The 21,482-nt window shown below is 40.2% G+C and overlaps 1 protein-coding gene across 1 annotated transcript in view; it reads right to left on the reverse strand.

Annotated features, from left to right (window-relative positions):
• Nucleotides 1-21,482, reverse strand: part of LOC124804254 (EF-hand domain-containing family member B-like) — a 128,146-nt gene that overhangs the window by 32,739 nt on the left and 73,925 nt on the right. The gene's annotated exons all lie outside the window — the stretch shown is intronic.

The following is a 21,482-nucleotide window of genomic DNA, read 5'->3' on the forward strand; positions in this document are numbered from 1 at the left end:
TTCCCATGAGTGGCGCCATCACAGCATGTCTTCAAGATGGCTGCTACACTTGACGTTCGTCAGAAGCAACGTGCTGTCATAGAATTCTTGTGCTGTGAAAACGAGACAGTGGGAAACATCCACAAGAGGTTGAAAAAGGTGTATGGAGATGCTGCTGTTGATCGCAGTACAGTTAGTCGGTAGACAAGCAGGTTACGTGATGAAAGCGGGCATGGCAATATTGAGGATTGTCCTTGCAGCGGCAGACCTAGTACTGCACACACTCCAGACAATGTCCAGAGAGTTAATGAATTGGTGACTGCTGATAGACACATTACAGTGAAAGAATTGTCATGCTACGTCGGGATAGGGGAAGGAAGTGTTTGCAGAATACTGAAAGTGTTGGCGTTAAGAAAGGTTTGTGCCATGTGGGTTCCCAGGATGTTGACAGTGGCTCACAAAGAAACAAGAAAAACAGTATGCAGCAAACTTTTGGAACAGTACGAGAATGGTGGAGATGAATTTCGTGGAAGAATTGTGACAGGTGATGAAACATGGCTCCATCATTTTTCACCAGAGACGAAGAGGCAATCAATGGAGTGGCATCATGCAAATTTGCCCAAGAAATAAAAATTCAAAACCACACCTTCTGCTGGAAAAGTTGTGGCTACAGTGTTTTTCAATTCCAAAGGACTCTTGCTTGTGGACATCGTGCCAAGTGGAACCACCATAAATTCTGATGCATATGTGACAACACTGAAGAAACTTCAAGCTCGACTCAGTCATGTTAGACCACATCGGCAAAAGCAGGATGTTTTGCTGTTGCACGTCAATGCACGGCCACAAGTCAGTCAAAAAACCATGGAAGCGATCACAAAATTTGGATGGACAACACTGAAACACCCGTCTTACAGTCCTGACCTGGCTCCATGTGACTATCATCTCTTTGGGAAACTGAAAGACACTCTTCGTGGAACAAGGTTTGAAGATGATGACTCTCTTGTGCACGCTGCGAAACAGTGGCTCCAACAGTTTGGTCCAGAATTTTACCGTGCGGGTATACAGGCGCTGGTTCCAAGATGGCGTAAGGCAGTTGAGAGGGATGGAAATTATGTGGAGAAATGAAATTATTGTTCCTAAAGGATGTATCTACACGCTATAAAACTTTCAAACATGTAGAATAAAAGATGGATTAAAAAAAAAAAATAGTGTGCATTTCTTTTGGAGTGACCCTCTTATAATGAACTGTGAGGGATGGACCCTTGGTTGGAGAGAGATGAGGAATTTACTGTGATCTGAAACAGCAGGTACAGGATGGTGTATGTGGGAAGTATATCCTAATTCAGTCCTCATTTGTGACACAGCTAGAGTTACTAACTGCTACAGTGCAGGTGACCAACTATGGCATGCCATGAAGCTATGTCTTAGGTCTTCTGTAGTTTACATAGACTATGTAAATAATAATTCCTAAGGAAAGGAAAACAATCTCTGATAACCAGCTGTTTCCAACAAAATGACAGAATAATGCATAAATGTACATGAAATTCAACCTTCCCCATCTTGCACAAGTGTGGTGCAGTACCAGTCTTGACAACACATCATTAAGTTTCAGATATAGTAGCTTAAGTTCTTGAGAAATAGGTACAAAATAACTTAAAATGGGACTGTATTGAGAGAGCTATAATGACCCTAGCTGCGAGGTGCCACTATGATGTGGAGGTGGTGGTACTGACCAGGGGTAGCTAGGAAAACTCCGCTGCTAGATACAACATATTTATTTCATCTTGAGTTGCAACATAAGACTGCTGCAACACCCCTGGATGTGACCTCTGCACGCACATGGTCCGCCGGTGGTACTGATGACATTGCAAGGTTGTAGCAGCATGATGACCGCATCCTGCTTTTGTTTACAATGTTTACTCCACTCAACAACTTTGTGCCTGAGTTAGCAGTATGTGGTCCCAAGTGAGGAGTGCCAGGAATGTGTATGCCTGCTGAATTATCATAGGCATCCACTGCTGTTAGGTGAGAAGCTCGCCCTGATGTGGAAGGATTGGTGCAGTGCCCCCCTGACTGTGAACTACTGGCCTCTAGGGGAAGAAGTTCAGTGCTGCCATGGAGTCTGGGGGACAGCTCATCTGTTGCATCATTTTAAGCCCTTAAGTGTGGATTTAGAATCATGAGTTGATCTGGTGGAGCTGGCTGCCCAAACCAGCATCTGCTGCTTGCTGGCCCATAGTGTGATGGAGACTTGTGTGGACCTGATGTGGAAGAAGGGGGGTGCCAGACTGTGCTGTCAGAGGGTATTCATTGTGAGTAATAGAACCCTTGTTGTGCCATTACATTGCTTCCAGACATGTTCAAATCAACAACCCTTTGAGTCCATGGTGAGGACATACTCTGCAGGATGGCTTGTAGTTATATGGCCTTTCTTCAATGTCACCATGATTGTGTGGCTTGATGCTGCTGCCTTGCAGTGTACATCAGGCTCACTTACAAATCAGCACTTCTCTGTCTACTGCTTGCTTCACACATGGCCACAATGGAGCTACTTTTAATTCTGTAATGCCCAATATATAGTGACTGTGTTACACATCTCCCCTCTCTGGTAACACCCACACCCTGAGTGTCAACCCATGGCCAGTCTGCAACAGAAGACTTCACATACAAAATTACAACATAGTTTATTTACAGTTGACTTCTTACAGTAAGCAACAAAGCTCTGAAGGTGGGATACATTTCTTGTACAATTATCAGCCCTTCGACTTCTCCATCCATCCTTACACCACTACATAAAATGTCCTTTTTCATTTCAGCTGCCTCTTACACATATATCCCGTCAAAGTATTAAACAACTGTTTACATTAATATCCCCTCACTGCACCCTTATATCCTCCAATACTGTAAATAACAATGCTCATTCAAACACCACTCAAGGTTCCTTGTCTTTCAAATCACAATTATATTTTACACTACAACACTCTCATTACTGTATCCAGGTTCTTTCATCTGTCATACCTTCCCATGTATGAATGTTTAACAAGACCATCAGTATCTGATGTACTGCAGGATCTCATTGACGAGTGGCCCTCCACTTAAGGTAGATGAATGCTGTGCAAACAGAGTCAAGACTAACACGGTGCCTGTGGTTGTGTGCTTCTGCTCTTGATCGTGTGCTGCTGCTGCTCCTCTTCCTGATATTGCTGCGCATGGGAGAACATTTATCTACTGAAACACATCACTGTTGTATGTCAATTAGCCGGTTTAAGGATAGGACTAGATTAGGATCTAATGTTTCATTCAGGTAGGTCAGATTTCACAATGGAAGGATCACTATCAACTCCTCTGGTCAGTACAACTGAAGCTGCATAATGTTCAACTTGGTTTCCCCTATCCAGAAGCTGACAGATGAAAGGTTTGCCCTGTTATGTCACAGTCCATCTTGATAATAATTATTCCACTGCCTTACAGCCCCTTGGGGGTCAGTGGTTCACAGCCACGGGGGTACTGCCTCCTTCCACGCCAGGGTGAACTTCTAACCCAGTAGCAGTGGATGCCTATGAGAATTCAGCAGACCTGTGTGTCACTGGCACTGCTCACTCAGGGCCACATAGTGCTAACTCAGGCACGTGCTGTTGAGTGGGGTAAACAATGCCTGCAAAGCAGGATGTGGATATCAAACGGCCAACCTTTGGACTACGGCCCTAGAGAGGCATATCCAGGTGCATTGCAGCACTCCGATGTTGTATATTGGGATGATATAAAATATGTTGTATCTTGCAGTGTAGTTTTCCTAGTCACCCCTGGCCAACACCATTGCCTCCACAAACCACCACTCCACCACTTCTATGCCATAGTGACCCCACTCATCCCAAGCTGCTATAGAGTGGTGTCAGAAATACTTGTGGACCTCGTCTGGCCACTGGTGTCAGCACAGTCGACTTTCGCGCAGCTTTGCTTCTCAACCACTGCATGCAGTTTCATAAAACAGTGGGTTGACTGAGCAGACTATTGGTTTTTGTGTTTGTTTCCTTGTTTTATGTGTAGATGGCGTGTACTGTGTAAGTGAGTGATACTTAAGGATACGAGGTTTATGTTTTTACAGCATAGTAAACCAGCTGATCATTCAAAAAGGAACATGAGATGTGGTCAGTGTAATTTGACATGGCACTGAGCACCTTGTACAGAGGTAGAACCAGTTATGTGTGTTAATTGTCTTTGGGAAGGGGCATATGGCTAGTCGGTGCACAGAGTCAAGATGGATGATGATAAGACAAGATAGACGATGACAAGACATAAGATGATATGTTTGTTGTGTCACAAGGTCTGTTGTGAATGTATTTTTGTGTTCCGTAGTGTGTAATGGAGAAAAAGTTATGTTACGGCAGTGGTGCAAGTGCAATTTTATCACCATTCAGGAGGCATTTCAAGCATTGGTTAATGAAATGGCTTAATTGAAAGCAGATATGCAGACTTGTGTAACAGGCTTGCAGCTAGGGAGGAAGAATTGGAATTAGCCAAGCAACCCACTCCTTTATTAGATCCAGTCAAAGCTGGTATGGTCATGCTCTTCTCTGGAAAGCCGACTGAGTGTGTAGTCTCTTTTTTCAATGACCTGCTGTTACCAGGTAATATTGGGGTGGTCACAGGTTCAATTATTACAGGTGGCAAAGTTAAGTTAGTAGGGGAAGCCAAGGTGTATCTCAAACAATGGAAACTCCAGATTGTTGATATTCCTACAAGTTGTATCTCAGATGTACTGAGGGCCTAAGAGTAGAGCATACATTAGATGAACTGGAAAAAGGCCCGCTACAAAGGTACAAGAAGAAAAAGTAATGTGAAGGTTTTTTGGGGGCTGTTGCGTAGTCTGTCAAAGGAGCATCACTAGTTGGTAGAAAAGTTTGTGGACAGAACACAAAAAGTGAAATGTGCAGACACATGAATGAGGGGACAGTAAACAGCCAAATAGAGCTATACTCTAGAAGTAAGCAGAGGGCATTGGACATATCTTCAAGGGGCTTGCCCCCTGATATGCCTAGAAGAAGTGAACAAGTACCCCAATTGATTTATACTCTGTGTCAGATTAGCCATGAAGTTTGAGAAGACTGAGGTGGTAATACGAATGTGGGATAAGAGAGGAGTGATCTCCACTACTGTGAAGCGTTATAGATGTGAGAGGATGAGACATGTGCAGAGACAATGACACCACCTCAGAGTGGTAGGTTGGGCACCACCCATATGGCTGTAGAAAAGTTAAGGGGAAACTGGAGATAAATATACAGGTGTTAAATGAAATAGGGATCCCCAGATACACCACTTAGAATTCCAGATAAGTTAAGAAGCAACTAATACCAATAGAGTGGCCGAATGAAAAGGCCAGAATAGTGAATAGTGGAAAGCACAAATTTTGTTTGGACACAGGGACATACACTATGTGATCAAAAGTATCTGGACACCTGGCTGAAAATGACTTACAAGTCTGTGGTGCCCTCCATCAGTAATGCTGGAATTCAATATGGTGTTGGCCCACACTTAGCCTTGGCGGCAGCTTCCACTCTCGCAGGCATATGTTCAATTAGGTGCTGGAAGGTTTCTTGGGGAATGGCAGCCCATTCTTCACAGAGTGCTGCACTGAGGAAGGTATTGATGTCTGTCGGTGAGGCCTGGCATGAGGTTGGCATTCCACAACATCCCAAAGGTGTTCTATACGATTAGGTCAGGACTCTGTGCAGGCCAGTCCATTACAGGGCTGTTATTTTCATGTAACCACTCCGCCACAGGGTGTGCATTATGAGCAGGTGCTCAATCGTGTTGAAAAATGAAATTGCCTTTCCCGAATTACTCTTCAACAGTGAGAAGCAAGAAGGTGCTTCAAACATCAATGTAGGCCTGTGCTGTGATAGTGCCATGCAAAACAAAAAGGAGTGCAAGCTCGCTCCATGAAAAACATGACCACACTACAATACCACCACCTCCGAATTTTACTGTTGGCACTACACATGCTGGCAGATGATGTTCACCGGACATTTGCCATACCCACACCCTGCCATCAGATCACCACATTGTGTACCATGATTCATCACTCATCACAATATAGTTCCACTGTTCATTCATCCAATGTTTATGTTCCTTACACCAAGCGAGGCATTGTTTGGCATTTACCAGTAGATGTGTAGCTTATGAGCAGCTGCTCGACCAAGAAATCCAAGTTTCCTCACCTCCCGCCTAACTTTCATAGTACTTGCAGTGGATCATGATGCAGTCTGAAATTCCTGTGTGATGGTTTGGATAGATGTCTGCTTATTACACACTACGACCCTCTTCAACTTTTGGTGGTCCTGTCACTCAGCAGACAAGGTTGCCCTGTATGCTTTTGTGCTGTACATGTCCCTTCACATTTCCACTTCACTATCACATCAGAAACAGTGGACCTTGGGATGTTTATGAGTTTGGAAATATCACGTATGGACGTATGACACAAGTGACACCCAATCACCTGACCGCGTTCAAAGTCTGTGAGTTCTGTGGAGCACCCCATTATGCTCTCTCACGATGTCTAATGACTATTGAGGTCGCTGATATGAAGTACCTGGCAGTAGGTGGCAGCAAAATGCACCTAATATGAAAAACATTTTTTTGGGTGTATCCAGATACTTTTGATCACATAGTGTATGACATTGTAATTCTGTCAGAGACAGCAAAGGACTTGGAAGAGCAGTTGAATGGAATGGATAGTGTCTTGAAAGGAGGATATAAGATGAACATCAACAAAAGCAAAACAAGGATAATGGAATGTAGTCGAATTAAGTTGGGTGATGCTGAGGGAATTAGAATAGGAAATGACACACTTAAAGTAGTAAAGGAGTTTTGCTATTTGGGAAGCAAAATAACTGATGATGGTCAAAGTAGAGAGGATATAAAATGGACTGGCAAAAGCAAGGAAAGCGTTTCTGAAGAAGAGAAATTTGTTAACATTGAGTATAGATTTAAGTGTCAGGAAGTCATTTCTGAAAGTATTTGTATGGAGTGTATCCATGTATGGAAGTGAAACATGGACGATAAATAGTTTGGACAAGAAGAGAATAGAAGCTTTCGAAATGTGGTGCTACAGAAGAATGCTGAAGATTAGATGGGTAGATCACATAACTAATGAGGAAGTATTGAATAGGATTGGGGAGAAGAGAAGTTTGTGGCACAACTTGACCGGAAGAAGGGATCGGTTGGTAGGACATGTTCTGAGGCATCAAGGGATCACAAATTTAGTATTGGAGGGCAGTGTGGAGGGTAAAAATCGTAGAGGGAGACCAAGAGATGAATACACTTCGCAGATTGAGAAGGATGTAGGTTGCAGTAGGTACTGGGAGATGAAGAAGCTTGAACAGGATAGAGTAGCATGGAGAGCTGCATCAAACCAGTCTCAGGACTGAAGACCACAACAACAACAACAAGTGTATGTCATTGGCAAGTATGGACAAATTGGTAAGAGGCAATTAAACCTGTTGCACTATAATTTTCATGGAGATAGAGATAATGATGATAGAGTTCCAGGTGGGGACAAAGTGTTTTAAGTGATGCATAGAAGTTGTGCCCCAAGTAAGTAATGGTTACTGCATGATCTTAGGATTACATTTTCTGATAACACAGCTGCCAAAATTGACCTTAGGCAACATGTAGTTCAACTTAGAGACATGATGTTGCAGCTAGGGGAGACTGTCACCTGTGGAGTATGGATGCAATGTGCGTCAATTTTAAGGGGGTGCACTGCTTGAACTGCATTCAACAATACTAAGGATCAAATCGCATGATACTGTGCCAAAGATACTGGGAAGTTGGTCTGGGTGGATGTGGTACTGGGATGGCCTGCATTACAAATATTATATTGCTTTGTAATGAGAACCATAGTACATGTATTGGAGGAATTGGATGGGAATGTAGTTCCCAATAATTTAGACAATGTTGATGCTGATGGAGTACAGCTCACCAAAAGAATGTTGGTAGCTAATCTGGAAGTCCTGGATTATGTGGGTAGGTGACCTGCCAGTGTGTGCCAGGGTACTGTGCAAACCACTGACAAAACTGCATTGCTTTGGAAGCTGGAGCATACGAGAGGTAATGACGGACTGGAGAGGGAGAAATTACTGTTTGAATTTGGGGATTTGTTTTTTTCTCGAGGGGGAGATGGATAAGTTACTGTCTGAATTTGAAGATTTGTTTTTTCCTTGAGGGCCTTTACTAGCAATACCCGTAACATAGCATCATATCCACAGGAATTGAGTCACTGTTATGAAGTGGACCTTACCATATACTGCAATGTTTACAACCAGTGTTAGAAGAATTCATTGATCAACAGTTAGTGGATGAGGTAACAGAGAAAAGCGCTAGTCCATGATTAGATTAGATTAAATTCAGTTTTGATTCCATAGACCCAAAACATGAGATGATTCTCGTAGGTATGGAACATGTCAGAAAGTATAACATAAAAACATAAAACATTTGAATATAATATTTACTATCCTGATCATTTGTCAGGAGATTATTGAAATAGGTGAATACAATGCAGTAAACTGGAACAGCTAATATTTACAGAATTAACAAGCTGTCATAATGAAACATGGGTATGTGCTATTAATAAGTTTATTATGCACAAAATACCTTATCCTGACAGTTGTGACCAAGTGTTGACAAAACTGAAGTCTAACAGATATTTTTACTTAAGCTGGCTTAACAGTCTCTGTTAAGATATTCATCTACAGAGTAGAAGGAGTCTCCTATCAAAAAGTCTTTCAAACTCTGTTTAAACTGTGTTTTATCTGAAACCAAGTTTTTAATGGTTGCTGGCAATTTATTGAAAATATATATTCCTGAATATTGGACCCCTTTTTGGACCAAGGTAAGTGATTTTAGGCCTTTATGTAGAATGTTCTTATTCCCAGTATTTACTAGGTATTGAGCTATTGGTTGGAAATAGAAATGTATTACTTGCAACAAATTTCAGTAAGGAATAAATATACTGAGAAGTGGTGGTTAGGATACAAAGTTCCTTGAACAGGTTTCTACATGATGTTCTTGAATTTACACCACAAATGATTCTTATCACACGCTTTTGCACCCTAAAAACTTTGGCCCGGTTTGATGAGTTGCCCCAGAATATGATCCCATATGACATAATAGAATGAAAGTAAGCAATGTGTGCAAGTTTTTGTATATTTGTATCTCCTACATTTGACCTCATTCTGGCTCCAAATACAGACTTGTTTAGGCACTTAAGAAATTCAGTGTTATGCCCTTCCCAACTGAATTTACTATCGAGTTGTAATCCCAGAAATTTAACCTCTTCGGTCTGCAAGTCTTCGTATGTTATACACCTGCTGGAAGGAAGTCTCTTACAGGTTCTGAACTGCATATAGTGGGTCTTCTCAAAGCTTAATGACAGTGAATTAGCTTTAAACCACTTATTAATGTCAGTGAAAATTTGATTATCAGATATTTTAAATCTGTACTTGACTTGCTACTTATTGCAATGGTTGTATCATCTGCAAACAAAACAAACTTATCATCTGGCAATGTAACAAATCAGAAGTCATTAATGTACACAAGAAAAATCAATGGACCCAAGATGGAACCTTGAGGAACACCACTTGTAATAATTCCCAGTCATATGTGAAGACTGACTGCTTCCTGCTCAGGAATTTCGCAACAACATTCTTTGTTTCTTGTTGGGTAGATAAGACTCAAATCATTTCGCAGCACTGCCACTGACATCATAATATACTAATTTACCTAAGTGAATGCTATGGTTCACACAAAGGCTTTTGACAGGTCACAGAAAAAATGCCAGTAGCCTCTAATTTATTATCTAATGAATTAAGTACATTCTCACTGTAAGTGTAAATAGTTTTCTCTATATCATAAACTTTAAGAAATACAAACTGTGACTTGGACAATATATAATTTACCGTCAGATGCTTAATGAGATGCTTGAACACAATCTTTTCAAATATTTTTGAGAAAGCTGGCAAAATTGAAGTTGGTCGATCGTTTGATGTATCTCTTTATCCCCCTTCTTGTAAATGGAGCAGAGCCATAGTAGTTGTACCATAAAAGCCACCAAATGAGACCAAAAGATATACAAGTAGATTCTGTTGTAACTACAGATATCTTAACAGCAAAACCAAAACTGATGCATATTCAATCACAAACATCACTTAAACTATTTACAATTTGGGGTAATGAAAGCAGTTACCTACCTTAGATCCGAGGAGTGGGCACCACATATGGTGGACTGCCTGAAAACAGCATTCTCGATCCCCTGGGGCCATGTTCAGTATTGTAGGATGCCAGTTAGAAAATAAACAACACTTCAGCATTTGTTGGGTGGAGTGCTGAGGGGACTGAGACCTCACCAGCGCATGGGATGCTTAAATGATATAATTGTTTACATGAAGGCTATGGCAGAGTATATGTAACATTTTTGAGGTTTTTAGATTATTACAAGCAGCAAATTTAACGTAAGTATGGAAAAATGGCATTTTGGATTTCAAGATGTTCTGTAGTTAGCGCACATTATTGGCAGAGAAGGGATCAAGACAGCTCCAAGGCTGACAGAGGCAGTACAGGAATTTCTGATTCCTAGTAATACTAAAGGGTCACAATCTCTTTTAGTTTTAGGGAATTATTATTGTAAATTCATAAAGAGTTTTGCAGTTATAGTGGGACCACTTATGTGACTGCTAAACAAGGGGCTAAAGCTCAAATGTATAAAGGAACTCCAGGACACAATCAAGGAGTTAAAGAGAGCATTACCATCAAGTCCAGCACTAATTTGCTTGTACTATGAGAAAGAGTTTATGTTGTCAACCGAGGTCTCTAATCAAGTTATAGGCTGTGTTCCCAGTCAGATAGTAAGTGGAGAAGAGCAGCCGGTAGCATATGCCTGTAAACAGTTGAATAGAGCAGAGAAAAACTATTCAATGACAAAAAGGAGGTGCTTAATATGATGTATGGAATCGCACATTTCAGGTTTTGTTTGTATGGAAAGAGGTTTAAAGTGGTAAAATACCATACAGCTCTTAAGTGGTTGTTGGAGCTCAATGACACTTATAATATTCTGGCTAGATCGGCATTGAGGCTAAGTGAGTTCGAGTATGAACTCATACACAACTCTCACAAGAGACACACTAACATGTATAGTTTAAGCAGTTGAGTAGCAGTGACACAGAAACTGAGTCATTAACGAATGCAATGGTGAGCAGCGTAATAGGCTGACACAAAATGCAAACAGTATTCACTGCAGCTGCAGTTCAATGTGTGGAATGGGTTATTATGTAAAACAAAAAGATAGAGGCCATGAGTACTAGTGCCAACAATGCTAAACTAGGAAATGCTGAAAGAAATGCATGACCGCATGTTGTTTGAATATGACGGTTGTCGAACAGTGACGAGGCAAATAGTGGAATATTATTTGTGGAAATCTAGGAAAGATGTGGATTGTTATGGAATGGTTTGTGTGCAATGTGAGCAAGTTAATACCTTTGCAGAGGTTACCAGAAGCAACGGAACTTTTTAAAATGGTTGTGTTGGATGGCCTCGAGCCATTTAACAGGACTGCATCCAAGAATCTATTTGTATTAATTATTGTTGATCAAAAGCATTGGTCAACATATGGGTGTTCAAATTTGGAGTGCCAGAAATTATGATCACTGATAATGGGCCTACGTCAGATTTGTTAAAGCAGCTGTGTAATCTGTTAAAGGTTAGGAAGTTAAAGCCAACTCCACTGCACCCTCTGGCTAATGGTTAAACAGAGAGGGTGCATTGCACAGTCAGAAAGATGTTGAGCCAGTATGTGAACACACATCATAACAATTGTGACATATATTTATACTTCACTGTAGGTGCATATAATTCGAAAGTCCATTCTCCACTACAATTATCACCATTTGAGGTAGTTAATGGGAGGCTCATGTCATTGGTGTTTCATGGGGAGCAGCAGTAGAAGTAGAAGTTTATTGTCTCATAACATAAAATTTCAAGCCATTGACTTAAAAGTACAGGGGACTTGCCAAATTAAAAACTAGTTTACAATTTTCACTCGTTGTCCTGCCCGTGTCGTCCCTGTCGTACCAATAGACAACAGCATAAACAGGCAATAGCCGGAAATACAGTGCCATTGGGCATCAGAAATACATTCTACAATAGCTACTTGTATTTCCACCTATAGCAATGTTTTCTCTTTGTTCTGAAATGTTATTTTACTGAAGTAACAATCTGTTCTGTAATCTTAAATTTTATGTACATTTGACCTAAATATTAATAGTAAATTTGTATCTTTTAGGCTTTTGAAAAATTATGACTATCTTCCAGAGGATGTGTGCATCTAGCGCAAAGATGGTGAACAAAATCTAACAAATTTTTATATCTATATAAGACCGGTGTTTCACATTTTATAGCTAGTTTGACAACGCATGAACCTGTGTTCAGTGTATGCCGCCTTTAGGTATGAACTATATGTATTTCGCATAAATTCAGTATATTACTAATAAGTGTGGTTAAATATTGCACTTATTTTTTAGGTTTTAATATAAATTTCCTTTTGTATTGTTTTAGAATCTGAAGATGATCATCGTATGGCCAAAACCGGTTATGACTGTGTCATAAACATGTGATTGTGTGTATAAATAAACAAAAATTTGTACAAGAGAATCAGTCACGCGCTCCATAGACAAAATGTTGTTTTTTTCAAAATTTCCTTATAATACCAGTAACATAATATACAGTACTGAATAATTACTTAATTAAGCAATTAATAATTTTTCTTCAAAAGTAACAAACTTTTAAGATTAAGTCCTAAGTACTTGCTCTCTCCTCCTCAACTTTTCAGTTTGTCATTTATGAATTCTTCCACCGAATAGTAACATTTCTGCACTAGTTTCCCGTATAAGGATTTTTTCAGTGATTCTAAATTTATGCTGAGCAATTCTCGTCCTTTCACTTTGTCACAAATTTTCGTACCCACATAATGTGGAGTTTGAGCGTAAAGTTTTAAACGGTGGGTGGGCAGCATAAAATTATTTTGATTTCTGGTGTTGTAGTCATGTTGAAAATGATTTGCTACAAATAAATCAGGGTTACTGTGTACAAAGATAATCAGCTTATATACACATAGTGAGGGAACACATAGTATACTCAGACTGGCTGAAATTATTTTCTTTGTCCGACATTGTGCATATTTCTAATGATGGTCTTCTGAAGTTTTAGTATTCGACGCATAGGGTTTGGGTTACCCCAAAATACAATTCCATACCTTATTACTGACTTAAAGTAGATGTGATATACTACTTTTCTTATGCCCATACTGGTAGCATTGAACAATATTCTCATTGTATGTTGTTTTTGTTATTGTGGTCTTCAGTCCTGAGACTGGTTTGATGCAGCTCTCCATGCTACTCTATCCTGTGCAAGCTTCTTCATCTCCCAGTACCTATTGCAGCCTATGTCCTTCTGAATCCGCTTAGTGTACTCATCTCTTGGTCTCCCTCTACGATTTTTACCCTCCACGCTGCCCTCCAGTACTAAATTGGTGATCCCTTGATGCCTCAGAACATGTCCTACCAACTGATCCCTTCTTCTAGTCAAGTTGTGCCACAAACTCCTCTTCTCCCCAATTCTATTCAATACCTCTTCATTAGTTATGTGATCTACCCATCTAATCTTCAGCATTCTTCTGTAGCGCCACATTTCGAAAGCTTCTATTCTCTTCTTGTCTAAACTATTTATTATCCACGTTTCACTTCCATACATGGATACACCCCATACAAATACTTTCAGAAACGACTTCCTAACACTTAAATCAATACTCGATGTTAACAAATTTCTCTTCTTCAGAAACACTTTCCTTGCCATTGTCAGTCTACATTTTATATCCTCTCTGCTTCAACCATCATCAGTTATTTTGCTCCTCAAATAGCAAAACTCCTTTACTACTTTAAGTGTCTCATTTCCTAATCTAATTCCCTCAGCATCACCCGACTTAATTCGACTACATTCCATTATCCTTGTTTTGCTTTTGTTGATGTTCATCTTATTCTCTCCTTTCAAGACACTGTCCATTCCGTTCAACTGCTCTTCCAAGTCCTTTGCTGTTTCTGACAGAATTACAATGTCATCGGCGAACCTCAAAGTTTTTATTTCTTCTCCATGGATTTTAATACCTACTCCGAATTTTTCTTTTCTTTCCTTTACTGCTTACTCAATACACAGATTGAATAACATCGGGGAGAGGCTACAACCCTGTCTCACTCCCTTCCCAACCACTGCTTCCCTTTCATGTCCCTCGACTCTTATAACTGCCATCTGGTTTCTGTACAAATTGAAAATAGCCTTTTGCTCTTTGTATTTTACCCCTACCACCTTCAGAATTTGAAAGAGAGTATTTCAGTCAACATTGTCAAAAGCTTCCTCTAAGTCTACAAATGCTAGAAATGTAGGTTGGCCTTTCCTTAATCTTTCTTCTAAGATACATCATAGGGTCATTATTGCCTCATGTGTTCCAACATTTCTACGGAATCCAAACTGATCTTCCCCGAGGTCGGCTTCTACCAGTTTTTCCATTCGTCTGTAAAGAATTCGCGTTAGTATTTTGCAGCTGTGACTTATTAAACTGATAGTTCGGTAATTTTCACATCTGTCAACACCTGCTTTCTTTGGGATTGGAATTATTATATTCTTCTTGAAGTCTGAGTGAATTTCGCCTGTCTCATACATCTTATCACCAGATGGCAGAGTTTTGTCAGGACTGTCTCTCCCAAGGCTGTCAGTAGTTCTAATGGAATGTTGTCTTCTCCTGGAGCCTTGTTTTGACTTAGGTCTTTCATTGGTCTGTCAAACTCTTCCCGCAGAATCGTATCTCCCATTTCATCTTCATCTACATCCCCTTCCATTTCCATGATATTGTCCTCGAGAACATTGCCCCTGTATAGACCCTCTATATACTCCTTCCACCTTTCTGCTTTCTCTTCTTTGCTTAGAACTGGGTTTCCATCTGAGCTCTTGATATTCATGCAAGTGGTTCTCTTTTCTCCAAAGGTCTCTTTAATTTTCCTGTAGGCAGTATCTATCTTACCCCTCGTGAGATAAGCCTCTACACCCTTACATTTGTCCTCTAGCCATCCCTGCTTAGCCATTTTGCACTTCCTGTCAATCTCATTTTTGAGACGTTTGTATTCCTTTTTGCCTGCTTCATTTCCTGCATTTTTGTATTTTCTCCTTTCATCAATTAAATTCAGTACCTCTTCTGTTACCCAAGGATTTCTACTAGTCCTCGTCTTTTTACCTAGTTGATCCTCTGCTGCCTTCACTATTTCATTCCTCAAAGCTACCCATTGTTCTTCTACTGTATTTCTTTCCCCCATTCCTGTCAATTGTTCCCTTATGCTCTCCCTGACACTCTGTACGACCTCTGGTTTTTTCAGTTTATCCAGGTCCCATCTCCTTAAATTCCCACCTTTTTGCAGTTTCTTCAGTTTTAATCTATAGTTCATAACCAATAGATTGTGGTCAGAGTCCACATCTGCTCCTGGAAATGTCTTACAATTTAAAACCTGGTTCCTAAATCTCTGTCTTACCACTATATAATCTATCTGAAATCTTTTAGTATCTCCAGGGTTCTTCCATGTATACAACCTTCTTTCATGATTCTTGAACCAAGTGTTAGCTATGATTAAGTTATGCACTGTGCAATTGTATATGCTAGGCTATTTAATTTATTTGCAAGGTACTATATGTGTGACCCCCATGATTGATTTTTATTTAGTTGCATTTGTAGGAATTTCTTACAGCTAGCTTCCTGCAAATCCTGGTTTCTATGACTGACCTGAATATCATTTGATTTTGCTTGTTTTGTTTTAAGTTGCATTAACTGTGTCTTTTCCATGTTTAATTTTAACCCATTTAAATCCAACCAGGTATCTAAGTTTTCTAAAGCATTTAATACAGTTTGTGGAATTTGATCTCTAATGTGGTGTCTGTCAAGGATTTTGCTACAACAGTTATGGAAATTATGAAGCGCAATCAGAGAGCAAACACTACAGCTCTGAAATGCTTGGAATGATTGGGAAATCATGTGAGCAAATTACCACAGTACAAAGTTGGTCTGCAAGAAAAGTTATCAAACCAGTACATTCCAAAACAAGACCATGAAATTTATAACTCTTTAGCAGGGGTCATATCAGGTAGTTGAAACAACATTGCAGGTAAATGCCAAGCTCCAATTACCGATGTATACAACTATTGTTCAGACATCTGAAACCATTTCAAGGCTCTCTAAGTGCATTGACACAAGTGTTGTTATCAACCGAGAGTAAGGATGTGGCTAGTAGGAGGAAAATGAAGCATGGAAACATTGTATATAGAGGATTCTGTATGAGTTAAGATCAAGGAAGTAGGAGAGAGTAGTACTACATCTACATGGATACTCTGCTAATTACACTGAAGTGCCTGGCAGAGGGTTCATCGAACCACCTTCACAATTCTCTATTATTCCAATCTCGTATAGTGCAGGGAAGGAACGAACATATCTATATCTTTCCATACGAGCTCTGATTTCCCTTATTTTATTGTGGTAATCATTTCTTCCTATGTAGGTCACTGTCAACAAAATATTTTCACTTTCGGAGGAGAAAGTTGGTGATTCGAATTTCATGAGAAGATTCCATCGCAGTGAAAAACGCCTTTCTTTTAATGATGTCCAGCCCAAATCCTGTATCATTTCAGTGACACTCCCTCCCGTATTTTGTGGTAATACAAAACATGCTGCCCTTCTGTGAATTTTTTTGATGTACTCTGTCAGTCCTATCTGGTAAGGATCCCACACCATGAAACAGAATTCTAAAAGAGGGCGGACAGGCATAGTGTAGGCACTCTCCTTAGTAGATCTCTTACATTTTCTAAGTGTCCTGCCAATACAACGCAGTCTTTGGTTAGCCTTCCTCACAACATTTTCTGTGTGTTCCTTCCAATTTAAGTTGTTTGTAATTGTAATTCCAAGGTATTTAGTTGAATTTACAGCCTTTAGATTTGACTGATTTATTGTGTAACCGAAATTTAATGATTTCTTTTAACACTCATGTGGATGACCTCACACTTTTCATTATTTAGGGTCAACTGTCAAATTTCACACCATTCAGATATTTTTTCTAAACAATTTTGCAATTTGTTTTGAAATTCTGATGACTTTATTAGTCGATAAATGACAGCATCATCTGTGAACAACCTGAGCTGGCTGCTCAGATTGTCTCCCAAATCATTTATATAGATAAAGAACAGCAAAGGGCCTATAACAGTACCTTGAGGAACACCAGAAATCACTTCTGTTTTACTCGATGACTTTCTGTCAATTATTATGAACTGTAACCTCTCTGATAGGAAGTCACAAATTCAGTCACATAACTGAGATGATATTCCACAAGCACACAATTTCATTACAAGCCACTTGTGTGGTACAGTGACAAAAGCTATCTGGAAATCCAGAAATACAGAATCGATAGGAAATCCCTTGTCAATAGCACTCAAAACTTCATGCGAATAAAGAGCTAGTTGTGTTTTACAAGACTGATGTTTTCTAAACCCATGTTGACTGTGTGTCAATAGACCATTTTCTTCGAGTAATTCATAATGTTTGAACACAATATATGTTCCAGAATCCTGCTGCATATCGACGTTAATGATATGAGCCTATAATTAAGTGGATTACCCCTACTACCTTTCTTGAATATTAGTTTGATCTGTGCAACTTTCCAGTCTTTGGATATGGATCTTTCATCTAGTGAACGATTGTATATGATTGTTAAGTATGGAGCTAATGCATCAACATACTCTGAAAGGAACCTAATTGGTATACAGTCTGGACCAGAAGACATGCTTTTATTAAGTAACTTAAGTTGCTTCACTTCTCCGAGGATATTTACTTCTACATTACTCATGTTGGCAGCTGTTCCTGATTCGAATTCTGGAATATTTACTTTGTGTTTTTTTGTGAAGGCATTTTGGAAGGTACCTCCATTGCTATTGTGCTGAGAAGGCATTGATTGTTTCTTGCTGCTAACGTACTTCACATACGACTAGAATCTCTTTGGATCTTCTGCCAGGTTTTGAGACAAAGTTTCATTTTGGAAACTGTTATTAGCATCTCGCATTGAAATCCGTGCTAAATTTCGAGCTTCTGTAAAAGATCGCCAATCTTGGGGATTTTGTGTCTGTTTAAATTTGGCATGTTTGTTTTGTTGTTTCTGCAACAGTGTTCTGACCCGTTTAGTGTATCAAGGAGGATCAGCTCCATTGTTTGTTAATTTATTTGGTATAAATCTCTCAATTGCTGCTGATACTATTTCTTTGAATTCAAGCAACATCTGGTCTACACTTATATTATTAATTTGGAAAGAGTGGAGATTGTCTCAAGAAGACATCAAGTGAATTTTTATCTGCTTTCTTTGAATAGTGTGGTATCACAAGGCTTAGGCCTGTCCCACCCCTCATTAAATCGACCAAAACTTATATGAATAATTGTAAGAACAGTTATTATTATTATGTTCTTTAAGTTTGTTTTTGGGTTTTCAGAAATACTGTGGGAAGAAAGTTTATTTATGTTGCAGATAACATGGAAGACGTTGCCCAACGATCACCACAAAAGTTTGACGTAGGGGCAAGTGGGCAAGGAATAAAACGAATGCTGCAAACTAGCACGAGCCACGGAAGAGCCTGGGCTGCGGGGGCGTCAAGCTTCCTAGATCATTGTTGGACAACGTCAAAGGAAGAGATATTCTGTTTTCTCTCTGGAAACAGATTGATCGAGTCTTGGAAGGTTCATGTAAAATGTATAGGCGGGTGACACATTAGGTGGGACCCAATGCCTGCAATACTTTCACAGTTATTAAAAAGTTGTTAAATGGCAAAACCAATAGTTCATCATTTATATAGATAAAAAGTAGTAAAGATATAGGAAAGGAAGAGTTGTGGCGTCAGAACGAAAAGTGATACATCACTCAGCAATGAAGAAGGACATAAACAGTGGGCGTTACGTGGTGAAAACAAATCAACTGATAAATTAGTAAGTCTGTAATTGGGCATCAAATAGGGGTAATGGAGGTAATGCAGGAGTAGGTTTAATAATGAATAAAAAAAACAGGAGTGCAGGTAAGCTACTACAAACAGCATAGTGAACACATTATTGTGGCCAAGATATATGCCGGACTAGCTCTGCAGATGATGAAGAAATTGATGAAATGTATGATGAGATAAAAGAAATTATTCAGGTAGTGAAGGGGGACGAAAATTTAATAGTCATGGGTGACTGGAATTCGAGAGTAGGAAAAGGAAGAGAAGGAAACATTGTAGGTGAATATGGATTGGGGCTAAGAAATGAAAGAGGAAGCCACCTGGTAGAGTTTTGCACAGAGCATAACTTAATCATAGCTAACACTTGGTTCAAGAATCATGAAAGAAGGTTGTATACATGGAAAAATCCTGGAGATACTAGAGGGTATCAGATAGATTATATAATGGTAAGACAGAGATTTAGGAACCAGGTTTTAAATTGTAAGACATTTCCAGGGGCAGATGTGGACTCTGACCACAATCTATTGGTTATGAACTGTAGGTTAAAACTAAAGAAACTGCAAAAAGGTGGGAATTTAAGGAGATGGGACCTTGATAAACTTACTAAACCAGAGGTCGTACAGAGTGTCAGGGAGAGCATAAGGAAACAACTGACAGGAATGGGGGAAAGAAGTACAGCAGAAGAAGAATGGGTAGCTCTGAGGGATGAAGTAGTGAATGCAGCAGAAGATCAAGTAGGTAAAAAGATGAGGACTAGTAGAAATCCTTGGGTAACAGAAGAAATATTGAATTTAATTGATGAAAGGAGAAAATACAAAAATGCAATAAATGAAGCAGGCAAAAAGGAATACAAATGTCTCAAAAATGAGATCGGCAGGAAGTGCAAAATGGCTAAGCAGGGATGGATAGAAGACAAATGTAAGGATGTAGAGGCTTATCTCACTAGGGGTAAGATAGATACTGCCTACAGGAAAATTAAAGAGACCTTTGGAAAAAAGAGAGCCACTTGCATGAATATCAAGAGCTCAGATGGAAACCCAGTTCTAAGCAAAGAAGGGAAAGCAGAAAGGTGAAAGGAGTATATAGAGGGTCTATACAAGGGCGATGTACGAGGGCAGTTCAATAAGTAATGCAACACATTTTTTTTCTCGGCCAATTTTGGTTGAAAAAACCGGAAATTTCTTGTGGAATATTTTCAAACATTCCCGCTTCGTCTCGTATAGTTTCATTGACTTCCGGCAGGTGGCAGCGCTGTACGGAGCTGTTAGAATGGCGTCTGTAACAGATGTGCGTTGCAAACAACGGGCAGTGATCGAGTTTCTTTTGGCGGAAAACCAGGGCATCTCAGATATTCATAGGCGTTTGCAGAATGTCTACGGTGATCTGGCAGTGGACAAAAGCACGGTGAGTCGTTGGGCAAAGCGTGTGTCATCATCTCCGCAAGGTCAAGCAAGACTGTCTGATCTCCCGCGTGCGGGCCGGCCGTGCACAGCTGTGACTCCTGCAATGGCGGAGCGTGCGAACACACTCGTTCGAGATGATCGACGGATCACCATCAAACAACTCAGTGCTCAACTTGACGTCTCTGTTGGTAGTGCTGTCACAATTGTTCACCAGTTGGGATATTCAAAGGTATGTTCCCGCTGGGTCCCTCGTTGTCTAACCGAACACCATAAAGAGCAAAGGAGAACCATCTGTGCGGAATTGCTTGCTCGTCATGTGGCTGAGGGTGACAATTTCTTGTCAAAGATTGTTACAGGCGATGAAACATGGGTTCATCACTTCGAACCTGAAACAAAACGGCAATCAATGGAGTGGCGCCACACCCACTCCCCTACCAAGAAAAAGTTTAAAGCCATACCCTCAGCCGGTAAAGTCATGGTTACAGTCTTCTGGGACGCTGTAGGGGTTATTCTGTTCGATGTCCTTCCCCATGGTTAAACGATCAACTCTGAAGTGTATTGTGCTACTCTTCAGAAATTGAAGAAACGACTTCAGCATGTTCGTAGGCACAAAAATCTGAACGAACTTCTCCTTCTTCATGACAACGCAAGACCTCACACAAGTCTTCGCACCCGAGAGGAGCTCACAAAACTTCAGTGGACTGTTCTTCCTCTTGCACCCTACAGCCCCGATCTCGCACCGTCGGATTTCCATATGTTTGGCCCAATGAAGGACGCAATCCGTGGGAGGCACTACGCGGATGATGAAGAAGTTATTGATGCAGTACGACGTTGGCTCCGACATCGACCAGTGGAATGGTACCGTGCAAGCATACAGGCCCTCATTTCAAGGTGACGTAAGGCCGTAGCATTGAATGGAGATTACGTTGAAAAATAGTGTTGTGTAGCTAAAAGATTGGGGAATAACCTGGTGTATTTCAATGCTGAATA

This window comes from Schistocerca piceifrons, chromosome 1 (genome assembly GCF_021461385.2).
Source record: "Schistocerca piceifrons isolate TAMUIC-IGC-003096 chromosome 1, iqSchPice1.1, whole genome shotgun sequence".
Classification (NCBI taxonomy): domain Eukaryota; kingdom Metazoa; phylum Arthropoda; class Insecta; order Orthoptera; family Acrididae; genus Schistocerca; species Schistocerca piceifrons.